Here is an 8,726-nt window from a genome sequence, read left to right as displayed (position 1 = left end):
ATAAAGTCTCGATTTTTGCTTAGAGTTAGTTTCTGTTACTTGCCACCAATAAATAGTTAGTGGGGTATAACTCAGTCATTCTCAAACTGGGGTGACTTTGTTCCCCAGGGGACATTTGGTAATATCTGAAGACATTTTTGATTATCGGAACTAGGCAGCCAAGAGTGGGTAGAGCTTGTGGGTGCTGTTACACCCTGCAATGCTCAGGACAGCCCCCCACAACAAAGAATCATACAATCCAACCATCAATAGTGCTGCCATGGAAAAGCTCTGGTATAACTGAATACACCATGTATGTCTAAGGTGGGAACATCACCAGATAAAGGTAAATTCTATTATCACTTCTCCATTTAGCAAAAATTATTTTATATTAAATGACAACATTGAGTGGTGAGAATTCTCCTATGTTGATAGTGGGAGGAAAATCAACTATTGCAAACTCTATGAAGAATCATTTAACAGTATCAGGGGCCTTAAAATGTTCACTCTTAAATCCAGCAATTGACTTTTTAGAATCTATTTGTGGTAGAAAAATCTTAATTCAAGGATATATACGAAGATTTATGCAGGAGGATGTTCATTGAAGCTTTATTTATAACGGTGAAAAATTGGAACAACTTGAATATCCAACCACTGCATCATGGTTACATAAATTGTGATCATTCATATCACAGAATAATATACGTAGCACTTGAAATTATGCTTGTGAAGATTATTTAATAGCACAGGGAAATGCTCATTTGGTCAACTGAAAAAATATATATAAAAATTTTTAAATATGTATAAGCACAGAAAAAAGGCTGCAGGGAAATTTACCAAAACATCAACTATGGCCATCTCGAGGGAGCAAGCCCATAGCTAGTTTCTGTTTCCCAGTTTTTGAAATTATTTTCTGATTTTTCTGTAATGGACATGTGTTACTTCTATAATCAGGAAAAAATTAATATGAAAAAAGGAATCCTAGAATCAGAATTAAAGATAGCATAGATTTATTCATTCATCCAAAAATAAATACAGTAGTCTCCCCCCTTACCTGTGGGAAATATGTTCCAAGACCCCCAGTGGATGCCTGAAACCACAGATAGTACCAAACCCTATGTAGCCTATGTTTTTTTCCTATAAATACATACCTTGAGGGATCCCTGGGTGGCGCAGCGGTTTGGCGCCTGCCTTTGGCCCAGGGCGCGATCCTGGAGACCCGGGATCGAATCCCACGTCGGGCTCCCGGTGCATGGAGCCTGCTTCTCTCTCTGCCTGTGTCTCTGCCTCTCTCTCTCTCTGTAACTATCATAAATAAATAAAAATTAAAAAAAAAATACATACCTTGATAAAGTTTAACTTATAAACTAGTCACAGTGATTAACAATAATTAGTAACAAAATAGAACAATTATAATAATTCACTGTAATAACTTATGTGAATGCAGTCTCTTTCTTGAGATCTCTTACTGTACTGTACTCACTCTTCTTGAGATGATACAACGCCTTCATGATGAGATGAAGTGAGAGGAATGATGTAGACACAGTGACGTAGCATTAGGCTACTACTGATCTTCTGAGGATAGGTCAGAAGGAGGATCACCTGCTTCCAGACCACAGCTGAGCATAGGCAACCAAACCATGGAAAGTAAAACCATGGGTGCGGGGGGAACTACTGCATGTACATTAAGAGTCTACCAAACGGGATCCCTGGGTGGCGCAGCGGTTTGGCGCCTGCCTTTGGCCCAGGGCACGATCCTGGAGACCCGGGATCGAATCCCACGTCGGGCTCCCGGTGCATGGAGCCTGCTTCTCTCTCTGCCTGTGTCTCTGCGCCTGTCTCTCTCTCTCTCTGTGACTATCATAAATAAATAAAAATTAAAAAAAAAAAAAAGAGTCTACCAAACACCAGACCTCATGGACAAAAGAGAAGGCCCTTGACCTCATGGAGTCTCCAGTTGAGAAGACAAAGCACTTTGGAATTTCCAACCACTTTCAAACTCACAATCGTAGGAATCCTTTGAAAAGCCTTTACTATTAGTAGTTAAATAGCTACCACTCATTGAAAGGTTATTGTACTATACTAGATGCCTTACAATTTGCATCTCATGATCTCTGCACAACACCTCAAAGAAATATGGTTAAGTCTCGGTCAAGGTCACATGGCTGTGGGCAGTGGCCAAAATCCAAGCCAGATTACCCTGAGAACCAATTACCTATCTACTCTGCTCCCTGCCCCAGTGGCTGAGGATTTGTGAGTACAAGGAACAGGTGGACGTAGGATTCATCCCAGAATCATCTGAGGTGACAAATGGGGGTCACCAGGCAAGATTTTAGGATTGACAGAGCCAGATGGTAGAAAGGGACAGGCAGGGGGCAAAGTAGGCCACAGACTGGGCATCCAGCTGGAGGACCGAGGGTTAGTTGTTTGTAGTTACAGGGAGGGTGGTGGGGTCAGTGCCAGGGTCACTGTCACGGTGGTGCTCTGAGCAACCTCTGGGAAGGAAGAACAAGACAGGTAGTAAGGAGAGGAAGAGAAGGAAAAGCAAAAAGTATTTCAGAAACTGGGATTCAAAAGAAGAGGACTTTGATGCAGGCTGAAATAGCAGGTGTGGCCACAAAGAACATTGCTTCCCCAGAAGTAAGTCCATTTGAGGCAAGAAGACAGAGGGGACTATGTTTCTACAGCCGACCATAGTCGAGGGAATTTTGAGAATGGAAGGAAAACGAAGGACTTCATGGGTGGTTCAGGGCTCCGGAGTTTGCACCCTGCCCGAGGAAGCCAACAGAGAGGCCTCGGCTTCATTGGTGACTGCAAACCCCAGGACAGGTGGGTGCAAGGGGACAGGAAGCACCAGGAGGGAGGCCAGAGACTCTTAGGATCACCGGATGAACTTTGCAGACTGAATTGAGCAGCAAGACAGGAGGCTTGCAGGGGAGGCTGGGGCACAGGTACCGGAGGGAGGGGCTAGCTCCTGCACTTCCGCAGCTGGCCCACTGAAGGGCACTTGCAGCCCCGCTGGTCGCTGCAGTTGGCAGTGACCGCCTGGCCCTTTCCGGGTCAGAGGCACAAGCTCATCGGTGAGAAACGCCCAGGCAGCCTGAGCTGGTCTTCACTCACAGTCTGGCTGTTGGCTGTAGTTCAGACACCTTGGCCTGAAGGGACAGAGAAGCTTCCAGGGCAGAGCACTGGGCTGGGAGTCTAGAGGCCTGAGTTCAAGTCCCAAGTCCACCCTATGTCACAGGAGCAGACGTATGTCCAGTAACCCCCGAGAGTAGAGCGATGACAGCGCCCCGTCCTCCCCTCCCAGACAAGTCAGTTCTCCAGGCCCCAAAGGCCCTTCCACTCGCAGGCGGTGATGCAGCACGTACTCTCAGGGGTGTGGTGGGGGCTGAAGCAGGTAACACGCGCGTGCTGGGTGTGGAAGCACCTAACACACACTGCCCCCCGTGGGAACAGGGAACACACGTGTGCCCCCCACGGGAGCAGGTAACACACGCTGAGTGGACAACGGGCCCAGTTGGTAACAGGCTGATCTGAGACCATAGATGTGGGAGTGATCTGAGAAATAGAAACCAACTTCAGGTTCAAATAAAAGGTGTTGTTTCTGTCTGCCCCTCTTCCCACCTAGGTTCTCAAAATTCCTTCTTCACACCAGGCTGCCATACCAAACTACTAAATGTGTACAGTCCCCCCAAACAGGCTCCCCAGAGGCTCCCCTCCCCCACCGTCCTGGTGGCCTCCCTGGGGGGGGCCCCCCAAGCCCTGCCCCGTCACCTCGGCCGACCCCCTCCCCATCCCTCCTCCTCCTGCCCCCATCCCCAGTCTGGGGGCCTCCTCTGGCCTTGACCAACACCTGTGCTCGCCCCCTTAGCTGCACATCCTACAATTGTCTGTGTTTCCAGGTTTTATTTTGTTTTGTCTCTTAGCCTCCTGCCTTTGCCCACACCACGCCCCTCCCCCATGAGCTCCTCCTGCAAGGTGTGGAATCTATCTCCGCATCCTGGATTCTAGTGAAGTCTAGGCATGTCATTGGAGGCCCAATGGGCACATATGACTTGAATGAATGGGGAAATAAGATGATGTACATGGAGTCACTTTGGACAGTCTGCAGAGCGATCACGATTAAGAGTTCATTCCACAAATATTCATTGATCACCTACCAGTCTCTGCAGGGCCTCTACAAGCTGCCCCGGGCAGTGCCTAATGAAGTCCGTGTCCCGAAGGAGCTTGCAGGGTAATGAGGTAGAAGCCCTGGTGTAACTCTATTTCCTACAACACACGAGAACATTAACATATTAACACAAGGAGATGCTGTCAAAGAGGCCCAGCGAGGTGTTGTGGAAGCATAGTCAGGAACTGCTCCCCTGGGGGCTTCCAGAAGGCTTCCTAAAGGAGGGGCTGGCTTGAAAGCTACCTTGGCGAGGGGCCCTGGCAAAGCCTGTGGCAGCCGCAGCACCCCCCCACCCCACACCCCCCCAGGGTCCCCCACCAACCCTACCATTGGAAGCCCTGGCTCCAGTGCCTCCGCAGCACCCTCTCTGGCCAGGCCCACAAGGCCAGCAGAAGCAGAGGGCAGAGAAGCTGCATGGAGCCCAGCAAACCCTGGGTGGAGAGACCTGGCTCTGCCACTGTCACTGTGTGACACAAGGCTGGGTGACTTGACATACTTCCAAGCCTCAGTATCAAATGAGAACGTCGGCATGATTGCGTGGGTGGTGACACTCAAATGAAATGACACATACGGAAAACCTGGAACGTAAAAGAAAAAACCTCTCCATAAACGTAGACTCTTTTTGCCTCTGGGATCCATCAAACAGCAGCGCTACTCAGGCAGGGGTGGGGACTCCCAGACTCGTGGCTGCGTCACTCAGCTAGCCCCTGCCTGTGGTCTTCCCGTCCTGCCTGCATTCCCAGAAAAATGATGCAGGTTAATGAAGCCCAGAACTTCTAAATTTCACAGGGACGTTTCAGAATCTCTCCCAGCAAGTGGGGTGAAGAGTTAGTCTGTAATCGAGTTGCAGATGTCTGAAATGAGATAATGGTCCCATTTTAGCCTCTGACCCTGTGAAGCACAAAAGGGCAGGCATCATTACTCCACATGAGGAAACCAGGCCCAGAGAAGGCAGAAGACATGGCCAAGGTCACACGGGAACTAGGGGCAGAGCCCAGACCACATAGAGTTACTATCCAACAGGCTTGATGTCAAGGGCTGGGGGCTCCTGCCATCAGAAGTCACACCCAGAGCCACCCTACCTTATTCATGCATTGGTTACGACTAGGTGAGACACTTCCGGGAGATGATCAGCAATGTCTGAAACCCTCGGTGAGTAATTAGCTCTCAGCTCTGCAGTCCAGGAGCCCTGAGACCTTGAGCCTGGCCTTCTCCCTCCCTGTTCTGCCTTCCTCCTTGTGGAATGAAGCGGTTGTCCTTGAGATCTCCAAGATCCCTTCTTCCGGTTCTCAGGGGCTCCTAGGCATTCGCAGAGGGGGTGAAGACCAAATCTCAAGCCAGGGCCTCCTCGTCTTTCACAGGACACGGGCCTCCCAGATATGGGCTGACAGCACTGTTCTCTGACCCCTCCGCCCGCCCCGTGCCCCTGTCTCCTGCTTCCTGAACAGATCTGCCCCCTGTCCGTCTGCCTGCAGTTGTCAGCACAGCAGCCAGCTGGAGAGAAGGGAAAAGGCTGTATTCATAGCTGCTTTGCCCATATCTACCAAGTGTGTTGACTCAGAGCTGCCACCCCTGCCCTACTCGCTCTGACACTGTATCCCCTCCAGTCCCCTCTCTCCTCCCTGCACCCGAGCCCCAACTGCAGGAACCTAACAGATGCCACGGTGAACAGCCAGAAGTACTTGTAGCTGGACTCTGCTGGGGGGACAGGAGAGCCTTCTGACCTGATGAGCATCTCAGGGGAAGAAGAGTTGGGCCTCTGCTCATTGGGCCTCCTCTCAGTGCCACCTGTCCTGGGGCTGCTCCCTGTGTGCGAGGTTGGAAGGGGCAGTTAGAGGCCACCTTGCCTCACACATTAGAACTCTAGAAGCCCTGGAAGGTTGCCTGGCTTGCTCAAGTTCACATGCAGGAGCAGAGGGAGGAAGCCACTCTCACTGTCTGATAGATGCTTGGCCAGGCCCCCAGGCCACCTTGTCCCCCTACCCCATAGCTGCATCCAATATAGTGGTTGAATAGATAGATGTGCAGGAGAGGTGCTCTGTCTTCTATGTCAGCTCACTGTGGAGATTCAGAGAAAACTCCAATTGTAAAACTGGCAGAGGTGGGAGTACAAAGGGGAAAATGATGAATCAAAGACCCCTGCCCTAAAGAAAAGAGGCTTTGATCCACAGATCCACTTCCTTGGCCCACTACAGCTCCTAGTACCTGGCACAGCACTCATCCTACTGAATCTTTGGGGCGTTTTTTTACATAGTCTCTATGCCCAATGTGGGACTCATGACCCCAACATTAGAGTCACAAGCTCTATGGACTGAGCCAGCCAGACACCCCTGGATCTTATCTAAAAGAACAGTACATACATGCGGGTGGGTGTCCAGCTACACGCTTAATCTGTACAAGAGACCACCCTTCCCCGAGAGCTGAGACAAATCAAAGCTCCCTCCCTGGAGCACTGGCTCTCCAGGGGAGCTGGAAGCAGAAAAGGGTTTGGAAAACCATAGAAAGTAGATGAGGAAAGAGGAGAGTTGGGAGTAGGAGAGCGGATGGGGAGTACAGGCCAAGGAGAGCCCAGGTTTCAGGCCATACTTGGTGTCTCTCCTCATCCCTGGCCTCAGGGACAAGATGACCTGTGTCCTCAGCTCTGGGTCATTGCAGCAAGGCCCCTGCCTCCATGCACCTGACTCAACCGAAAATCCCTGCTGTGACTTCCCTCCAGCTCTGCTCCCAGTAACTTACAGCCCTCACCTGTCACTCACCTTCTCCTTTGGGCCTCTCCACCTCTGCAACTGCTGCACGCTCCACCTGGAGTGTCCTTGGACTGTGCTTCTGTCACTTGCATTCAAAACAGTCTAACAGAAGAGAATGCTCATCTAAGAGGGCAGAATAGATAGTTAAGTATGTGGGCTTTCGAGGCAAATTGCCCAGATTCAAGTCTCTGTCACCATATGCTGTGTGACACCCGGCAAATCATTTTTCTCTGTGCCTCAGTTTATTCACTTGTCAAATTGTATCGTAACAATGCCTATTTCATGGGGTTGTTGTTAATGAGCTACTATGAGTAAATATCCGATTAGAAGAGCACACTGTGTAAGCACAGGCCATTATCACTGCCATGACCGCATCCCACTGGACCAGCTGGCCGGGGCTCCTTTCCAAAGTGGTGGTATGTGCTCTCATTCAGCCAGGCCGCGCCTGGTTCCCCAACCTGGGAACATTCCCTTGTGCACGGACCTCCAGGCTATGCCTGAGTGGGGGCATGGGGAACCACGATGGGGGAGGAGTTCACTGGGAGAGGAGTTTGGAGGGAGCAAGTGAGGAGAGTCAGGGAATGAGGGAGTAAGCACTTCGGAACCCTTGGATGCCCTTGTGTCCTCAGTGCATACCCAGGAAGGGAGGCCTGCGGGCTCTGCAGAGGGCAGGGCTGAGCTCTGGGCCCAGCACTCCTTGCAGGAGACCATCTCTAGCCCTCTGAATGTGGGCTTCCCACACTCACAGCACCTGGCTTCCTCCAATAAGGTCTGAAGCCAAATATCCCTTGCCACTAAAAGATCAATTTCTTCCCAAAGCTCCTGTTTGGCCTCGTGGGGAATTAATAAATTCTTCTTTCAAGGGCAGCTCCGGTGGCGCAGCGGTTTGGCGCCCCTGCAGCCTGGGGTGTCATCCTGGAGACCTAGGATCGAGTCCCACGTCGGGCTCCCTGCATGGAGCCTGCTTCTCTTCCTCTGCCTGTGTCTCTGACTCTCTCTGTGTGTCTATGAATAAATAAATAAAATCTTTAAAAAAAAATTCTTCTTTCAAGAACTCAGAATCCCGGCCTTATTTTGAAAACAGAGCATTAGTCTCCCATCCTTTACCTTATAAAGCTTCCTTGACTGGAGCAAAAAGCATTTTTGATGCGCCCTGTTGAGGAAGGGAGGGGGGCGGCAGGGGGCATAGGGACAGATGTGCTGCTACAGCATCAGAGAGTGAACGGCATACAGCCTTACAGTGTGCTGCTTTTCCAGTAAACTTACCCAAACAACCCCTCTCTCCTGTCTGGTACTCAGTAAATATTTGCTGAATGGATGACTGTGAACAGCATGTGATCTGTCTTTCCGACTCTGATAGGTCATAACGTCCATGCAGCCAAACCAGCATTCGAGCTAGTTGACATGGAGTCTTTGTTTCAGAACCCCCAGCCAAGGTGAAAATAGTGTTTGGAAAGAAGTGAGATTGTCCATTTGGGACCATCTGCTTTCTCTGGTAGGGGAGGGTCTACTTGGTGTGGTGCTGGGGTGGAGGGTAGGTTCCCCCTTCTCTGTCTGCAGGTCTCCGGTTCCCACACAAATCAGGGTTAGGCTGCTTTCCTGTGTGGAACTGCACTGAGACCCCACAGGCAGCCCCGGTGAATGACTGCCTGACTGCCTGACTGCCGTGTGGGGATTCATGCCTTTCCTGCTGAGCCCAGAAATGTGCAGGGAGGGAGCGGAGATGCCTGCAGGATAGATTCTGGCTTCAGCTAGGCCCCACTTTACTCACCACAGACACGTAAGTCTCTCCCTACTGCTGTGATTGGTCTGTCTGTCGTGGGTTT

The 8,726-nt window shown here is 50.5% G+C and overlaps 1 long non-coding RNA gene across 1 annotated transcript; it reads right to left on the bottom strand.

The window, feature by feature from the left end:
* Positions 1-1,107: 1,107 nt before the first annotated feature.
* On the bottom strand, positions 1,108-6,503 carry LOC118353564 (uncharacterized). The gene is made up of 3 exons (XR_004812775.2): positions 4,753-6,503; positions 4,143-4,251; positions 1,108-1,284 (listed from the first exon to the last, which is right to left on the bottom strand). It is a non-coding gene; the product is annotated as an uncharacterized LOC118353564 (long non-coding RNA).
* Positions 6,504-8,726: the final 2,223 nt, after the last annotated feature.

The sequence above is a fragment of the Canis lupus genome, chromosome 38, assembly GCF_003254725.2.
Source record: "Canis lupus dingo isolate Sandy chromosome 38, ASM325472v2, whole genome shotgun sequence".
Taxonomy (NCBI): Eukaryota; Metazoa; Chordata; class Mammalia; order Carnivora; family Canidae; genus Canis; species Canis lupus.
Note: the sequence above shows the minus strand (reverse complement) of the source record. Positions and strands in the feature narration are given on the sequence as shown.